Genomic DNA, 18,125 nt, shown 5'->3' with positions numbered 1-18,125 from the left:
TGATCTGGTTAGTGGATTAAGCTCATATTCATCTCAATACACTTGCTGCCTTAATCTGCTTTCATTCCGCTGCCTGGGAGGGCTCCCATCTCACATAGTCCCATCCATCACTCCATAGGTTTCCTTCATTTGGAGCAGCTTTGGTTACAGGCAAAAGTCTGTGAAGACATCCGCCTTCTGTGTGATGACCTGGTGCAGAGCAGTCTCCTGGCTTTACCTCCAGAAGCTCTTGGTTTGTCTGGGTTCACTAATTCTCCTGTAGTTTCATACCAGCAGAGACAAATCACAGTCACATTAGGGACCTGTCAGTCCGCCATGAGAGGGGCAACTGCAGCTTGAGAGGAGTGAGAAACTCTGGGCCAGCCGATTCTGCATTCCACAAGGGTCCCCCATTCTTACTACGAAGGCACAGTGCTTTCCTTTGCAAAGTGTGAAGGTGCAACGGTTCCCTCTCTGCAAAGTGCTGCGAGCCTGTGGGTGGGAAGGTGTGAGCAGGGCTTGCAGTCCAGTGCCCCTCTGCCCTATACCTTTCAGTGCTGCACGTCCACGGCGATGAGGACAGCTAACCAAGGAGCAACTTGTCCTGGATCACTGGTTCTGCATCCCAGGAAACACTCAAACTGAGACTGGATGTCTAAGAAGACAGGACTCACCACGCTTCAGTTGCCACTGTCAAAAGCCAAGGTCTGCGGAGTTAAAAGGTTTATAGTGGCATCAGTTCCCATCCCCGTAACCCCCACACAAAGACCACATATGGCAGGGTACCTTCAATGCTCTTTGGGTTGGAGCTGCCACAGCAATGAAGCGTCGTACCTGTGGCTGGGCAGGGCTTGGAGAGGTAGGAAGGCAGAGAGCAATGGCAGGAGGGGAATTGCAAAATGGATATTGAGATAGGGCAAGAGCCTTGGCTCCCCGTGGGATGGTGCAGGACCTCTTGTCATGGCAGGACAGGCTACAGGGTGGGGGAAAAGACTGGGCAGCCCTCTTCCCATTTCACCTTAGAGCTGCTGAGCCACACCCGGGGGACAGCCAGGAGAGGAGCTTAAGGACAGTGTCCGGGGCTCTGGGGCTGACCACAGCTCCCCAGGGTGGTGAAAGGGAGTCCTGGGCGCTGGCAGAGGGATCAACTCCAGAAGTAGTGTCTGAGGACTCGGTGGCTCAAGAACTGACAGCAGTGGCCGGGGATGGAGGCGGGGTGAAGGAGGCAGAGGGTCTGGATTCCGGTGTCTTTCTTCGGTCCCAGGGATGGGAACACCTGTACCGAGGTCTGGGACCAATCCCAGACCCCAGCGACACAGGGACTGGATCCCAGAGGACGGATTGCTCCCGCGTGCCGAGAACGGGGATGGGGGACACCGGCCGCCGGGATGGCGGTGGTGGAAATCTCGGCTCCAGGTGACAGAGGTCCCATGGGACGGGGCTGCGCCCGTGTCCTGCGGGCAGAGAGCGGCGGGCTCCGGGGGGCACTCCCCGCGGCGGCCGTCCCCCCCCGGCGGCGCGGGGCGGAGGGGCGGTGGGCACGGCCCCGCTCTCCGCACCGCCCCGCCGCCCGCCCCCAGCGCGCCTCCCGCGGACGGCGGAGCGCGGCGCGGGGCCGCGGGGCCGGCGCGGGGCGGCGAGCGGCGGCGGGGCGGCCCGCAGCCCCCGACGGCAGCGGCGGCGATGCGGCGAAGCGGGGCGGCGGGCGGCGAGGCGGGGCGGCGGGGGCGGCGGGCGCCGCGGGGCTGAGCGGCGGGCGGCCGGGGCTCCGCGGCCCCGGGGGGGGCACCCGCCCGCCCTCCCGGCGCCGCACACGGCACCGCACCCGCCACGCGGATTTACGGCGCGGACCGCAGCCTCCCGGGCTGTCCAGCAGGTAAGGCACCGCCGGCAGCACCCGGCGGCCCCGCCGCCCCCGCTGCTCGGCGCCGAGCATCCCCTCTTATCTGCCGCGTTATCGACTCGCCGGGCTCCGGACGCGGCGCAAGTTTCCCCCGTTGCGGTCCCACCGGTCCCACCGGCTCCTGCCCGCTACCCCCCCGCCGCTCCGCCATCGGGTGCTGCAGGGATGGGGCTGCCCCGGACTGCGCCCCCCCGCCGGCTGCTCGTCCTCCCCTCCACTCCCCGCTTCGCTCCGCATCCTCCGAGCCCCCCCGGCGGGGCAGCGGCGTGTCCCGGGGTTGCGCTCGGGACCGGCCGCAGTGGGGGCTCCGGGGGCTGCGGCCAGGGGCGGGGGAAGAGCACAGCCGGCTGCTCGGGGTGGTGCGGGAGAAGCCTCTGTTGCTCTTGGACCAAACTTGGCTGCGGGGAACCTGCTCTAAGGGTGAGAGCCCCGGGAGGGACCGTGGGACTGGAGAGCCCCGAAGGGCATGCCCGGAGCCTACTGCTGCGCAGGGTGCGGGTGCCTCGCCCCACGGGGTCCGTCCGGCTCCTGGGGATGCTCTCCGCTAGGCCTTGGCCAGAGAATGCGAGCACCGTATTGGAGCTCGGTCCTCCGCAGGGAACACGAACTCCCTCCAACCTTCTGGCAGCAGGGCTGAGTGCTGGGAGGCGCGGGATGTTCCCGTCTCCACCTTGGAAACACATCCCCTTTGCAGTCGACCACAGAAAGCAAGTGTGGGAGAGGTGTCATAGCCCGTGGGAGAGGTGGCACAGCCATGGGCACGAGGAGGGGATCGGGTCTCCCTGGGGATGCTGAAGGGAACCTGTCCCTCTCCTACCCTGCTAGAAGAGGCGCTTGCACACCTGCAGATCTGATGTGCACTGAGGGACGTGGGTGCTCCTGGGGGTCCTGTCTCGCCAGTGCTGTTTGGTGTGGATTTTACTGCGGGGCTTTCCTGCGTGTGGAAAATCCCTGTTTGCAGCCTTTTCTTTCTTTTTCCTGCTCGGTGGCAGACTGTCACCATCGTGCAGATGGGCTGTGCAGCTGAGCTGTGACTTGCTGTGGGCGTGGGGTATTGATCTGCAGCTCTGCCCTGCGGAAGGTGCACTCTGCCTGGATCATCGCCTGGGGAGCCTGATTCTGTGCTCCTCATCTGGAGGGAGGTCAGATCTGGAGTCCTCTCCTGGGACATGTCACTGTCATACTTCTCATCAGGCAGCTGGGCTGCTGGCATGAGGGTTTAGATGTCCCGTGGTGGTTTATGCTGGGAATCTGGAGCCACTTTCACATGGGCTGACGGTAATACCCAGTCCTGGTACCATCCCCTCCATACCTCCCACGCTTGCTGAGCCCCATGGGTCCTGGGTAGCTCCTTAATCTGCCAGCGCTGATGCTGTGCTGGGCTGCATTCAGGATGCGGGATGTCCAAGCTGTGGCCACATGTCACAGGTAGCACTTGGCTTCTCCCTTGGATTCCTGTTGTGTGCAGAGGGTGCTCTGGGTTTATCTGCAAGAATGGATGGGAGTGCAAGACTCTGATCACTGCGTGCAAAATCCTCCTCCAGAAATCTCTTTCTCCCCAGTGTTGCTGACATAAGATGAAATAAGCACAGATCCTGCAATTTTAGGGCTCTCTAACAACAGTAGATCGAGCTGAATATAAGCCGTGTTTTTATGTTTCACCAGGTTTTTATCTGTTTCCCAATGCAAAGCTATTGCTGTCAGAATGAAAACAGATGTTTAGCTGCCTTTTTAAGCCAGTTTTACACAAAAATGCCTCTGGTTAGGACACTAGCACTATGAGGATCTCCAGCCCCATCCCATTTACTTGTGACTTCAAGGGCTGGCTGAGCATCACTGTTCTTAAACTCCTCTGGTTACTATCAGAGAGGTATCTCCCTGTTCCCTTTAGAAAATAATATAAAATACAAAAAGATGTGCAAATGGTGGAGGAGCAGTGAGCTGAGGAAGTGAGGAGCTGAGGAGCATTTCCTCAGAGTGATGAGCCGAGAAAGCGAGCGTGGCTTGGCACAGTGTCTCACTTGGAGCTCTAGTCTGGCACTGAGTCCCCAACGCTGCTTCCCTGTGTCCCCATCTGGCTCTGGGTGCCTTGCTGTGCACTGCAGGCACCCCAAGGAGCTCTTCAAAGGAAACCCAGTGGAGGATCTGGGCCCTTGCTGTGGAGAGGCAGCAGCAGCAGTGGGATGGATATCCATCCCCAGGAGTGCCATGAACACATACTGACCTGGGAGACATCCTGGCTTATTCTGTTATTTAGCACATGGATCCAGAGAGAGAGTGCTTTCCTGTGTCTGTTTTTTCTGCTTTAACAAACTGATAGATTGCTATTTTGCTATGGGCCACCTAAAAGCACAGCCTGTACACTGTGTTGGAGCTCATCATCTTGCTGGTTTTCTTGTAGCTACTGAGACTGTAATTCTACCAAGGGGTGGTGGCAGGAGAGTCCTGCAGGTCCTGCTGCAGGCTTGGGGTCTCTTGCTTTGTGCACAGGGGTACAGAGCAAGCTAGCACTGGCCTGAAAGGCCACAGTAGGGCTCTGCTGATTCCCAGCTTCCAGGGTGCTCCCTTTGCCTGTGCAGCTTGCTCCTGGTGCTCTGAAAAGTAGCTTTGTGTGTAAATGGGGATTTCTTCAAAACTCCTGGGAGGAGCAGCTGGCAACAAATAGCTCAGAGTGGCAAAAAACCTGTCTGTCTGTGTGTGTGTGTGTGTGTGTGTGTGTGTGTGTGTGTGTGTGTGTGTGTGAACTCCAGTCTAAACGGGAGAGGGAAAACATCCAGAGTTACAGAACTAATGCAAATGGAGTTGGCTTTCATCTCTCCCTGCAGCATCCTTTGTGGAAGGCATTTGCATTTCCCCAAAGTCAGTTCACTACCTATCCTTCAAGCAAATCCAGAGCTACAGAGCAAAGGAAAGCCTGTTTACAAGGTGTGGGGTGGCTCTCCAAATCTGAAGAGAGCTGAACTCAAAATATTTGAGAATTGAAAGATCTTATTTTAAGGTAGCAACACTGAACACAGCAGAGGATGGCACACACAGACTGCGGTGTGCCTCACTATTGAGTGTAGGGTCAGGGGATCGTTTCTGAGCTCTTCATGTGGGAGGGTGACTGCAGAGGGAGGGGTGGATGGGACACTCATGAATTCCTCTGACCTCTCCCTGGCACAACTCTGCAATACCACCAGCATGTATGTGTTCCTGCAGGTGGATGCTGGAGCTGTCCAGCCCTGCTTAGATGTGTGGGAAGACTCCTGTGGCTCCCATCTAGGATCTGCTGGTGTTGGGGTCCCCAGGAGTCCTTAGTGGTGTCTGGGTCTGCTGGGGCTGGGAGCTACAAACAGCTGCCATTCCGGAGGAAGCCTCCAGCCCAGCAGAGGCACAAACAAAACAGGATTTCATGAGCACTCTAGCAATAGCTATTAGCTATGCTAAAAGGATTAACAGCTGTGCAGGAGTCATCAAGTGTTTAAAACATAACTCAAGCATCAAAGGCGGCTCTTATAGGCTCACATTTTCACATCAAGTAACTGTGAAAATTTCTATCCAACTTAATTAAAACATCCACTAGGCTTGTTAAAAGCAAAAAAAAACAAAAACAAAAACAAAGGCCTTTCTTCTTTGAGTACCAAGACATTTTGAAGAGAGGAGTTTACAGCAAAGTATGCAGACTTTTTTATAAAGAATCGCTTTTGTGAAAGTCTCCTGTCTCCAGATCAGTGTGGCTGATTAATCTCAAGCTTTCCAAAAAGGAAATAAATATGGTTTTGGTTTTGGTTTTGTTGTTTTGCTTTTACCTTGGCTAGGGACCACAGAAGAAAGATGAAAAAGTGAGAAGAGCTTTGTAGAGAAAGTTAGATAAGAGGGTGGAGGAGTGTCAAAACTAGACCTATAATAGGAAACAAACCACTGAAGTGCTGGTGAAAGTACCTTTCATCTTGAACACTCCAAGTGCTGTGCAGTGCGTGAATACACACAGGAGCTGAAAAATAATCGACGACTAGCGTCACCACCTTTGCTGGCACAGAGTCACCCCAGGCAGGTCACAGGCTCACTTGCCATCAATCCCTGACTTCAGCCTCTTCACTTTGGATTCAGTTTAGGGCCTCTCCCTCCAAGAAGGACATTGAGGTGCTGGAGCATGCCCAGAGAAGGGCAACCAAGCTGGTGAGGGGTCTGAAGCACAAGTTATATGAGGGCTGGCTGAGGGAGCTTGGGGTGTTTAGACTGGAGAAAAGGAGACTCAGGGGAGACCTTATTTCTCTCTACAATCACCTGAAAGGACATTGTAGCAAGGTGGAGGTTGGCCTGTTCTTCCAGGTAACAAGTGACAGGACAAGAGGAAATGGCCTCAAGGTTCCCCCTGGGAGGTTTGGGTTGGATATCAGGAAAAGTTTCTTCACTGAAAGGGTTGTCAAGCATTGGAACATGCTGCACGGAGAAGTGGTTGAGTCACCATCCCTGGAGGGATTTAAAAGATGTGTAGGTGGGGCACCTAGGGACATGGTTTAGTGGTGGATTTGGCAGTGTTCAGTTAGTGGTTGGACTGTATGATCCTAGCAGTCGTACAACCTAAATGATTCCGTGATTCTACAATTCCATGGCCGAGATATGTTGTTGCTAATCAGCCCCATCCCAAGTCCCTTCCCTTGTGCGCTTGGTTCTAGGCAGTAGCACCCTCATCTCCCATGGGAGATGTGATTTAATTGTCCTTGCCAGTGATGTGTCCAGTCTCAGTGATGTTGGGTCATCCCCAGGCTTCAGCATGTGTTCCTCCCAGCCACTTCCACACCCCTCTGCCTGCCTGAGAGGTCTCAGTTATTTCAAGTGCCCTGGGGAGATATAAAAGAGGTAGACAGACTCCCTTTGTACAAGGTATAACTTGGGTGGTGCCACTGGAACTAGAGGTGCATTAAAGACAGTATTTTAACTTAGTAAATGCTTTTTTGACATCCATAGAGGCCTTGAACATTACAGGATTTCATCCCATTATGCTAATTTTCTTGGTTTTGATTAATAATTAGCAACCCCCAAAAAGAGTTAAATAACTCCTTTCTTTCCTCTTGTTTATGTGTCAGTTTGATTTCTTCCTCTTCACACTGTCCTGCCTTGTCAGAGGTTGCCTGGAAGGGCAGTGCTGTGAAATGCCACCAGGAGCTGAGCTGCTCCTACAGCATCTTCCCAAGAGGATTTGCAGCACTCCTTCCTTCTTTCCTTCCCACTTGGCCGTTTTCTCGAGGCAGATTGTAGGACTTGAGCAAACAGCTTTCCGTCCCTGGGAACCCTCTGGGTTGCCCCTGGGGACCAGCCGTGCTCCAGTGCCGTGGACAGCAAGCTGCTGTTGTTCAGGGCTGGTGGCACGGGAAGGTGTGTGAGCACAGGCTTTGTACCTGTGCATTCAGTGCACAGTTGGGAAGTGAAATGCAGGAATTAGGAGGTAGACAGGGTTTTTCCATCAAGCGTTTATAGCACCTTCCTCACTTTGTGTCTAGACATAGCTATAAATGCGGGAGAGGGCTATTACCTAGGAATAAAAGTACTGAAACCAGCCCTGGAGAGCTCATTGCTGTATTTCCAAGGAACTGGGAGATTCCTTATGATTAATGCAACAATATCAAAGGCTATAAACTCACCACGGTTGGGTACTGAGTCAGGAGACACAATGTACCTGCCACTTGCAGCTTAGGCTAAGCATTAGCTACCGTCTCTCACCAGCCCCTGGCCATTCCAAGGGCTGCTGCTTGCTTACAGCTCAGGGATTGAGCTCTGCTGACTCCACCAGCTGCAGTGGCATCATAAAACAGCCCAGTGATCGCCAAGGTCCGATTTCTCACTGCAGTGTGGACCAGCGGTGGTGTGAAGGAGAGAAGAGGTTGTGAGTGGAACCCAGGCTGTGTAGCTCCCAGGGAAACTGCCTTCATACCTGGTAACTTCAGGCAGGGACAGCATAAGCTCTGCTGTGTGCATGGCAGCACCTGTGCAGATGGGAAATGCCTGGGATCAGATCCCAAAACACCCAGTCCCCATCTCAATCCCATAAATAGTGGTGGGAGAAGTTATACCGCAGAGATCTCATTTTTTTGGATGCAAATCTTGTTCTCTGATCTCTGCTTCTGCCATGTCCAGCACAGCAGGGTCTCAGTCCCTGCCTAAGGCTTTACAACACTGTTATAGCATCAGCAAAAGTAATAAAGAAGAGAATGGGCTCCCTGGAAAATTACCAGGAAGCAAAACACTGACACTTTCTTGACAGTGTCCACAGCGAAAGCACAAAGACTTATTTTTTTCAGCTAAGAGGAACCTACCTACGCTACTCTGAATGATGGAGTGAAGTGGCAGGAGATGTCTCTTCTGATCTCTTGGTTGAAGGGCTGTGATTACAGAATGAAAAAGGGGAGGGAAAGGGTCACATGGACCTGCTAGCCCATGGCTGACCTGCCTTCTGAGGGAGGAAGGGTGTGAAGGAGCAGCATGGCAAGTGGTTGTGCAGAAGGCAGGAGGTGGGAAATTCGGGTCAGCACCTTTGTGTCTGCAGGAGGTGATCTCCAAGTTAGGTTTCATCCCCCAGATTAGGTTTCCCCCTCCAGATTAGGTTTCCTCTGGAGATTGGGCGCTGTGTCTGGGTTTTGTCCCCTCTGCAGAGTTTTTTTGTGTTGCATATTCAGGATTAGGAGGCACTTGGGTAACACGGCCCCCTAAGTACCCAAAATCTATTAAAAATTGCTGTCATTTGACTCCATAAAGAATGCCATTGGGAATACAGCAACGTTTCTTGGATGTGAGTAAATATTGGCCTTGAATGAACTTGCTGATAATGGGAGATAAGTTATCAACAGCTGTTTAACCTAATATTACTTCCATACAAGATAACACTGAGCTTTTCAAAGAGGTTAATAACTAGATGCAGAATCCATCACTGCATACACAGACACCTGACAAAACGCAGCCTTAATTTTTCCCCTGGAGCTTTATTACAGATGAAGGAGTATGTAGCAGGGAAATGTGCTGGGTGGGTCAGGCCTGGCTCCAGCAGCAGCCAATGTTGTTGAGCTTGTGGCTCTGTGCAGTGATCAGGGGGACAAGGGTGCTTTCCTGAGGGTCTAGCTCCTCCAGATCAAAGGGACTAAGATGGCATCATTATATTAACAGAGCTTTTGCTGCTGCTAATCAGCCTTGAATGTGGGCAATGCTTGTATTGCACATCTGAGCACAGTGATCACGGAGCAAAGACTGAAGGAAGGCACGTGGGTTATGCCTGGCATTAATACAGATATTTGGGAGGTGGTGTCAAAACATGAAGTGTGGATTAGCTGTGGATCACAGGATCACCACGAAAGGGATTGCAGCTGATGCTATACAAGATTTTAGCCCACAGTTATGGGTCTGTTCCAGCCTGCTGATGGACCTGTAGTTCCACAGGTTTTTAGAAAGAAGAGTTTGGCAAAGGCCAGAAGCACACGGGGAGACTGGAAAGGTTTCTCTGCAGAAGGACTTCTTCCCAGGCATCTCCAAAAGCATGGAGCTCAGGCAGAGGATCCTACATGTCTCCAGCCGCCTTCCCACTGCCACAATGCAGGACTACACTGGCTATTTTAATTATGTTCCTCTCACTTGATCCTGGACGTGGATGCTGTAGACTTTCAGCATTCAGCTTCACAAGTCAGAGCCAACTGCAGAGGGAGGGGCTGGGGCGGGATGTGGAGAGTGTGAACCATGGTCTGATCTCTTCTTCCTGCAGGACCCACAGGGTGTCTTAGTGCTTTCCCTGTGTTTTTCACTAGTGTTAATGCCTGGCTGGGACATGCCTTAGATGTCTCTGAAGACACTGATCCTCTTGACTGAGCCCTCAGTGGAGGCTCCTGGCAGGGCTGGGCTGGCTTTCAGTGCTCCTGGCTCACAGCCCCTGCTTTATCCGGCAGACCACACTGCTGCTCAGCAAAGCTGGCTGCAGATGCTAGGACAGCAGCTGCAGTCCTATTGACCCCTGTGGGGAGGATAAGTCCAAATGAAGACCCTTGGAAATTCAGCACAGAATACAAAAATCTGGCTGCAAATCTGAGGCTCAGACGGGGATAGCTCTGCAGACAAACACATGTGAGAGCCCAGCTGTGCATCCACAGAGAGCCTGCTTTGAACATGGGTTTGATGCTTGGGATACATAAGGAAAATTTCATCCTTTCCCATGAGCCCATCACATCTTTTCCTTCTCCCAGAGGAAGCATCTGAAGTGGATCCAGGTCCCTGCACCCATGGAGGAGACAAATCCTCAGCTTCCCTGGGACCAGGGGGTTCTTCCTTGGGTCATGAGCCTGGAGGGAGCAAACAGATGAGCACCTTGGAAACATCCAAACTTCTCATGGTCTCAGGGCTGGAAGGGTCAGAGAAACACTGTAGCCCCCCAAATGAAAGAAGTTTCTCCATGTCCCACCATTGCAAGAGCTGTTGCACAAGTAGATGGAGACTTGTGCGTTTTCAGGCCATGTTGTACTCCTGATGTTTATATCCTGTCTGTTGGAATAGCTGGGAGCAGGGGCTGTGTGTGCTGGAGGCACTCTGGCCTTGCTTACTCTCCATCATGTTACAGGCTCCAGGTAGTTGCTTCTGGGCCAGCCCCATTAAATGGTTCGTAGCGTTCCCTGCTTAAGCAAGCACATCTCTGGAGTCTTGCTAGTAGCTCCAGTTAAGAAGAAAGCTGTGCTATTAATCCTTGTATGTGGCTCCTTTTTCCCAGCTCGGGCATTCTGGCTGAACTTTTCCCGCCGTGCTGTTTGCAAACCAGGCAGCGTGCGAGCGTGCCCTCACCTTCCCACACACCAGACCCAGCAAGGCAGCAAACAAATGGCAGGTCCCTGGTTGCCCTTAGCAATTAGCAAATAGCTCCAGCTGCCACTGCTGCTGCTCTGGGATGGCTTTTCTCTTCCCTGTGCATTCATTTCTGCAACAGCAGCAGAGCCAGGCAGTGTAGCTTCTCTCTTTTATAGCTACCCCCTGCCCTTGCCCATCATTTACACGGCAAGGTTAAAGTGCAGTGTGATAGCAACTTTATTATTAAAGATACTGAGTTGTTATGTTATTAAAGTTAGGTCAGCCTGGGCTAACCCTTGAGGACTTGTGTGCCTGCATTTAAAAAGCACGAGAAATTCCTGTAGAACTGTCAGCTTTCCTCATTCTAAGGCTGGGCAAGTTCTTTGTCCAAGCAACTGCTCCCTGCTGTGGACTGTAACCTTGTGATTCTCTTCTAGAGCTGGATTTTAAGCTCCTGCTGAAGTTTGCCTTTGCAAGCAGGATCCTGGCAAGCAGCAGCTTCCCTGGTTTTCTGCATTTCCAGGAGAACCTGCTGTGTCGTGGTTCTGCTGACCAACACCTCCCCTTGCCCTGTGCCATCTTCATGCCAGCACTTTGGCTCCTCAGTCTGCTGGTACTGCTACCAAAGCTCATGCTGTTGCTACACATTCTTTTCCTGGGCAGCTTCCACATAATTAGTTTACCTGCGGAGCTATTGGCTCCTGTTTTAAAGCTTTCTTTTAATCCCTTTGCAAAATATCCGGCTTCTGGTATACTCTTGTTTGAATTCCCTTGATGTATCTTGAATTTCGTGGAGCATGACCGCTCGTTTTCAGGATGCAGCACAGCAGCAAGCACCTTGGGCTCCCCAAGAAGGGGAGCCTCTTCCTTCCACTCCTCCCCATCCCTCTGCAGTTCCAGCGATATAATCACTGGCTTGCTCAGCTCTCATTTCCCTGATAGAAATCAATCTCGTGTTTTCTTTGGTGTCTCCCTTGATATCTTGACTTTTCTGATCTTCTCACTTTTTCTGCAGCTACACAGCTCATCCAAACTAATAACCAGCACAATTTTTCGCCTCATGTAGCATCGTGTGCCCTCAGACCTTGGGCAGTGCTTGTGCCTCCCTCGCTCAGGATGGAGGTCGTGGTGGGGCTTAATCGCTTTGTAATTAATTTTGTCCTCCTGTGTAACCAGGCTTTGCCAATGAATCCATGCAGTCCTACACAGATCTTGCCTCAAATTGATGGGTTCACAAGAGTAGCGTTACTTTGAACTCCTTCACACCTAAGTCTAGCAGGGGGAGTATAGGAAGTTTATAGCTGCAAAAGAACTTTGCAAAGTTGCATTGTGCTCGATTTCCATGGCAAAGGAAAAATAAAACAATGCAGGAGAGAGGGAAGAAAGAGTAGGAAAAAATGCAGCAGACATAAACAAAGAAAATGATGGAGAGGGGAGAACAGGCACTGACACTGTGGATTTGTGGGGAATTTATAAACCTGAAGGCAAGTAATCACAGAGTTTGGGCAGCTTAAGTGACTATTGGGACTCATTGTTCTTCATTAACCTTCCAGCCACCTGAGTTCAGGTGTCAGCTCAACATCAAACTGCAGCTGATCAAAATTTTCTCAGTTTGAAAAATTGCGGGGAAATTGGGTTTTCAAGTGGCTGAATGTCATTTTAAGAGGCCCTTGCCTTCCTCAATATTGTTAAATCATTCAATATCAAAAAATTGAAAATGGATATTTGGGCCTGAAAACTCAGCTCTGGGCTCCAGCTGAAAAGAGCTGAAAAAAGGCTGCAGTGTTTATTTATAAGTGAGGAGCCTGTGTTTTTCCCCATGCACCATGGGGTTTTTTTTTTCTCCTGCCTCCCCAGAGAGCTGGGGCAGGATTCAGGTGTTGTCTTGCCCAGAGAGCAACATAGAAAGCAACTTCAGTGAATAACCTTGTTTTTCATCTGTCTCAGCAGGGGATGTTCTCCCTTACCTCAGCGGTAGAGAATATACAGGGAGACAGTAAGAAAGACACCATCAAACTGGGAAACCCATCCAGCTCGAGTAGCTCTGGGATGAGGATTGTCCATCATGGCTGTTTATTTGTTTGTGAGGGAAAGTGGAAGTGGGTCCAGAGAGTGAATGAGGCTTTCCCAGAATAGCTCAACTTGTCAGGGGTTGAGAGAGACATGCCATGCAAACCCTGGGTCTTCTGTTTTATCTATGTGTTGCTCATCTGGAATATAGGAATTACTGCTGGAATGACAGGGGTATCAGATGAAAACTGCCAAGTGAGGCATTAGTTGTGATGGATGTGGTGAGGAGTGCCTGTCTTGGAAGATGTGGTGGAAGCCAAGGTGAGCAGCCTGGGTGCAGGCAAAGTGACTGAGGGAGTCACCGTGGGTGCTGATGCCACCAAGGCATCCCTGATCAAGGCCTTTCGGTTCCATGGTGGGCTCCTACAAAATTCGTGGCCGCTCTACAGCGCAGTGGGACTGACCACACTTCTGCATTACACTGACAGCAGAGCAACCTGGTCAGAGAAAGTCATAGACAAAATGTATGAGATCAGGCATGCAATGTTCTTGTAGCATTCCCCAAACTCGGTGGGACCCTGTACCTGCGTGCTTGTCCTGTACATATAGTGAGAGAATTAAGGGGCCCTCCTAAAACTTGAAGCTTGGTGTGACGCTGCTGCTCAGCACTGGATGGGGCAAGCTCTGCCTGTCTCCTGCACTGGGGTATTCTTCAGTGGCTGTTGCTGTAAAGGTCATAAGGTAATGCAAAATCCTACCAGTAGCTTCAACTGATCTTCTGCATCACATTACCGAGTTTAAAACAAAGTATTTTCAAGTCGTTGCTGTGAAGGAATTCATCGTCAGCCGGCTGTCAAGCTTAATTGGGTTGTCCTGTAAAATATCTTGCATATAAGTAAATCAAAAAGAGTGGGGCTTATAAAAGGGCCAGCGTGTGGCACATTGATGTTATTTATAGGCTTCTCCGTGATGCTCATCACCATGGCAGCTACGAAGGTCGATGCTGACAGTCGTACGGGAATGCCACATATGTTTTTAGAAAGCCGAGTGTATGAAATGAAGCGGTGCTTACGTGTTCCCGTAGAGCTGGGAGGCAAGGCTGTGGTGTCCTGCAGGGAGGCCCCAGCCCCGGGACAGTGGGATGGGTGGGGAAGGGGACATGGCAGGGGATAGCAGGTCTGTGGGCTGAGGGCTTCCGGGGTTGTAGAGCCCACAGCTTTGGTGCCCTGGGTGATGCATCCTGACATCTCCTTGGGAAAGTTGGGAATAAGCCAAAGGGGCCAAAAGTACCCACGTAGAGGAGGATGGAAATGCCTTCATCCAGTTTCTCCTCTTCAGGATGAAGCACTCATTACCAGCCTGTTTTTCATACCTTTCTGTTTAATTATACTGAAGCCAGTGGTCATTGCTCTGCTAGTGTCTGATAGAGGCTTACTTTCTACAGCTGGCTTTTTTATAACATTCTTTCTTAAAAAGTGAACAAAAGCAGCATCTCCTCATGTCAGTTCCATAACTGGCACATAAAAAGCTTGCTCCAGCCACATCCAGGCAGAGCTGGTTTAAGTATCTGCACCTCAGCCTCCACCTGGAAAGCAGCCTCTTGCAAAACTGTTATCAGTCCCAGCAGCAGTGCTGTCTCCAGCAGCGGTGCTCCAAAATTACTCTCAGGGAGATGTATAGCACACCCTCAACATGGTCCTTCTATTACAAAACCACCTGACCTTTTAGGTGGGCCAGTAATCCCAATTCCTCTAAATACATGGTCAGGCTCTTTCACTGAATACATCTTTGTCTTCTCGCTTGCATCAGCGTGTCACAGCTCAGCTGTGACCCTAGAAACTGAAGACTTTAAGCCAGTCCTTCATGGATCTCTCTCCCTCTGAGAAAAGCTTGCTATAAACCTACATCTTCCTTCTCCTTAGCTAGCTGTGGCTTTCCCTTATTTTGTCAGGAGTTTTTTCTCTAAGGACAGGAGGAGGTCTCTTCAAGAGGGTAGTTTCTCAGCAGTGTCCCTGTTGCGCATGGTGTCTTTCCTGTCATCCCTGCTCCTCTGCAACAGAAGCCAAACTATGCTGTATTCTCCTCCTATGCAGGTAAGCAGGTGATTCTTCTCCTTCTGTTCATGTCTCCTCTCCTTGCTCTCTACAGGCAGCCTTAGTTCCCTGGCTGCTGTTAGTGATGGACCTTTTGTTTCCACTAAATAAGTGCTGTTTCCCCATGACAGCCGCCCCTGGGCTCTAACTGCTCCCAGCCCTGCACCTGAGCTGTAGCGAGGACAGGTTCCTCACTGTGTCAGGAAAGCCCCAGGGGACATAAAAGTCATTATTAAACTCACTGTTTCCACCTGTTGATGGTAACAGTATTTCTGTTCCTGCAGGAGCATGGGGGCTCTCACATACACGTTTGTAAACATTCAATTTATGCTTTCTTCATAACAGTAACGTGCCTTTGCCAAAGGCATTTGGTAAAGAGTTGAAGTAAATAAACTCACCAGGAATTTTGTTTTTTCTGGGAAAGTCAGGGGCTGTCCTGGAGCTTATACAACCACTCCCAACCACAATAATTTACTGCCCTGGCATCCACTGTTAGTCCCACAGACATGATGTGACCTGCTTGTAGAAATGAACCCATGTGGGTAATGAATGTTAGGCAGTTGGTGCGATGCTTTCTCTGCCTCCTACAACTCCATTCAAGAGCTCTTCTTGAAGAGCAAATACATGGGGTCTTTTTTTGCTCTAAGACTTATACGGTTATTAAGCTTTATTCAGTGGAAAAAAGATTGCAAAGCAATTCAGCTTGCTAGCTAGGTCATGAATCCATGTATATGTTATGAATGGAAACTATATGCATGTGCCCTGGGCTTTGCCCAATCATATGAAGCAGTAATACAAGTCAAGATGAAAATAAATCTTAATACCAACATGCCCTACATGAAGGAAGTACTTATTTTACATAAAACCTAATTTTAGCACGTCAAAACTGTAGCTGATCCACTTTGTCTCACCTCGACTTTGCATAATGACATACATATAGGTATGAATATATATATTTGTATACATGCTCCTTTCCCCCCTATATTTTTGCTGAATGTAAGTGCCCCAAGAGCCAGGACTTGTTCTCTCAGCGGGGACTCTCTCTGCACACTCGCAATCCTTCTCTCCCTCACCTGGGCACAGGGAAGGCAGCACGGGCACCCAGCCCTGCCATGTTAACACACAGTGTGATTTCTCTGAGCAGCAGCAGCTGGGAAACGCCAAAGCATGGCTTTAGTGCTGATTTCCAGCATCGCTGTGATCAGTTGGGTAAAAGGAAAGGCTGATGGGCGTCAGGCCCAGGAGATGCTGGCAGGGGATGCTGCCTGCAGCCCTGCCTCCGTCACTGGCCACAGCTGGCCCCGCTGTAGTGATCTCAGCGCTGGCAAAACAGCACCATCAAAATTGCAGCATGGAATTGAACAGAGTGCATGCCCTTTGTCTGGAGAGAGAGCATGGGGAACACCAGAGGTTGTGAGGGAATGCCCGGGGGGAGTTAGAATATGCTCCAGTGCTTTGGAAAAGGTAGCAGAGAGTTTTGCTTTTCAGCATAAGAATAAAAGTACTTTCCAGCATCATGCTTTCCTGCATCCTCCCCGTGCTGTGTTGTAGTTTGTTTATGCAGCTATATTAACTTTCACTTCACCTTTCCGTAGGGCTTCCTTCGCCCACACACTTTTTCCTGTGAACAGCCCAGACTCCTTGAGCAGAGATGGTTTTGTAGGAAGGGTTTGGATGTCCAGCAGTGGGATGGCATCAGGAGAAGCCCGTCTCGTTCCTCCCCAACCACGCAGTGAGTCACACAGCAGTCTGAGCCAGCCAGCTCCGAGGGGGCCTGGGGACAGCCCGCAGACCACAGCCATGCTGGGGCTCACACAGCCTCTCCCTGCGATGCTTCTGCCTGCCCGAGTCCTTCAGGGCTGGGGTGTGGGGCTTCTGACCCCCATGGTTGCACTAAGAGCCTTGTGATCCTTGCTGCCTGGGAAGGCACAATGCTCTTGCGTGGCTGCAGGAGGATTTTGGATCACACTGGGAGCCAGTGTGAAGTGTCTAACGCTGGTGGCTGGATATAAGGCTCTGCCTGTGAGCCAAGCCAGGCTTGCAGGCTTGGGAGCCAAAAGCAAAGTTTTTGGATTCCTTTACAGAGTACTGCTCTGATTGTAAAGACTCTCACAACAAGACTGTTGTGGGAAGCCCAAATGCTTGGAAGCAGCTACTGGTGCTTATGTGAGGCTGTGGTGGTGTGGAGTAGCTCCGGAGAAGGAAACACCCATGGGAATGTGTAGGGGTGTGTGGATCCCCAGAAGCTGCCAGGAAGGGCTGTCCTGGGGTACTGCCCTTCTAGTGATGGAGAAAGGGCTGCTAGAGCCATCCTGAAATGAGAAGAGAGGTGCTGCTGCCCTGGGAAGGTGCAGTCCTAGCCCCACCACTGGAGGAGCAGAGCAGGTATAGGAGATGAAATGACCTGCTGCTCTCTGCTTATTAAAAGAAAATGGTGTTTTCTGGCGGCACTACAGATCTGACACCTTGATCCATTGAAACGTTCTGAAAATATAAATCAGGAGGCAGCGATCAAAGCCCCCGGTGCAGGGAGAGTTTCTCCTCCCCCTGCTGCCCTCTCCCAGGGTAGGAGAGCCCCAGTACCTGCTGGCAGGTGGATGTGGACAGGGTGGATTATGAATGTGGGCTCCCACCGCAACACCAGTTTGTGGGGAGGTTTGACTGGGTGATGCATCACTGAGCCCATCACTTCTGGCTCAGCCCGAGCAGTTCTGGAAGGAGAAACTGATTAAGATTTAAAGATGTCAGAATCAGGAAATCCATCATGTCACTCGCTAATCTGCTGCTGTGATTGATTACCCTCCCCATTAACTACCTGTTACAGATATACACCTTATTTCCATCCAACCTAAATTAGCCCCCGGGCATGGTAGCATCATGTAATGATGCATGGAGGAGTGTGCAGGGGCTGAGTGGCAGGAGGGGAGCACAGGCTGAAGGCATGGACACCTACTGGCATGCTTGTGTGGCTGCTGCCAGCACCCACGGGCCAGGAGCAAGGGGGATGTGAGTCCCCGTGATGGATACTCCCAGGGCAGCTGGGGATGGGACCCCTGCTGAAGGGCTCTGGGACTTTGCAAGGGTGGTGGGGTCTGCAGGAGAGGGAAAAGGGATGGTACCCTGCCCCAGCCACTCAGGGGAGCATACTCAGGACCTGCTCACAGAGCAGTACATCATGTACCAGTCCCCTTCCCACGCAGAAGGATCTTCTGGCAAACAAACAAAAAAGAGTCTTGCTCTGGCTCTGAGCTAAATTGTGCAGTAAATTAAGCCTGATCTGCATGAAATTTCCTCCACATGTACGTTCCAGGGTGAACCTGCGAACAGGTTTTATCCAAATT

The 18,125-nt window shown here is 51.4% G+C and overlaps 1 protein-coding gene across 1 annotated transcript in view; it reads left to right on the top strand.

Annotated features, from left to right (window-relative positions):
* The first annotated feature begins 1,767 nt into the window (after positions 1-1,767).
* TMEM121 (transmembrane protein 121) overlaps positions 1,768-18,125 on the top strand; it is a 37,191-nt gene continuing 20,833 nt past the window's right edge. The window contains exon 1 of the mRNA XM_051799378.1: positions 1,768-1,855. The gene's annotated coding sequence lies outside the window, so the exon portion shown is untranslated. The remainder of the gene's footprint in view (positions 1,856-18,125) is intronic.

The sequence above is a fragment of the Manacus candei genome, unplaced genomic scaffold, assembly GCF_025592945.1.
Source record: "Manacus candei isolate 608988 ecotype Guabito, Panama unplaced genomic scaffold, ASM2559294v1 h1tg000005l, whole genome shotgun sequence".
NCBI classification, from domain to species: Eukaryota; Metazoa; Chordata; class Aves; order Passeriformes; family Pipridae; genus Manacus; species Manacus candei.
This window is presented reverse-complemented; position numbering and strand designations above follow the sequence as displayed.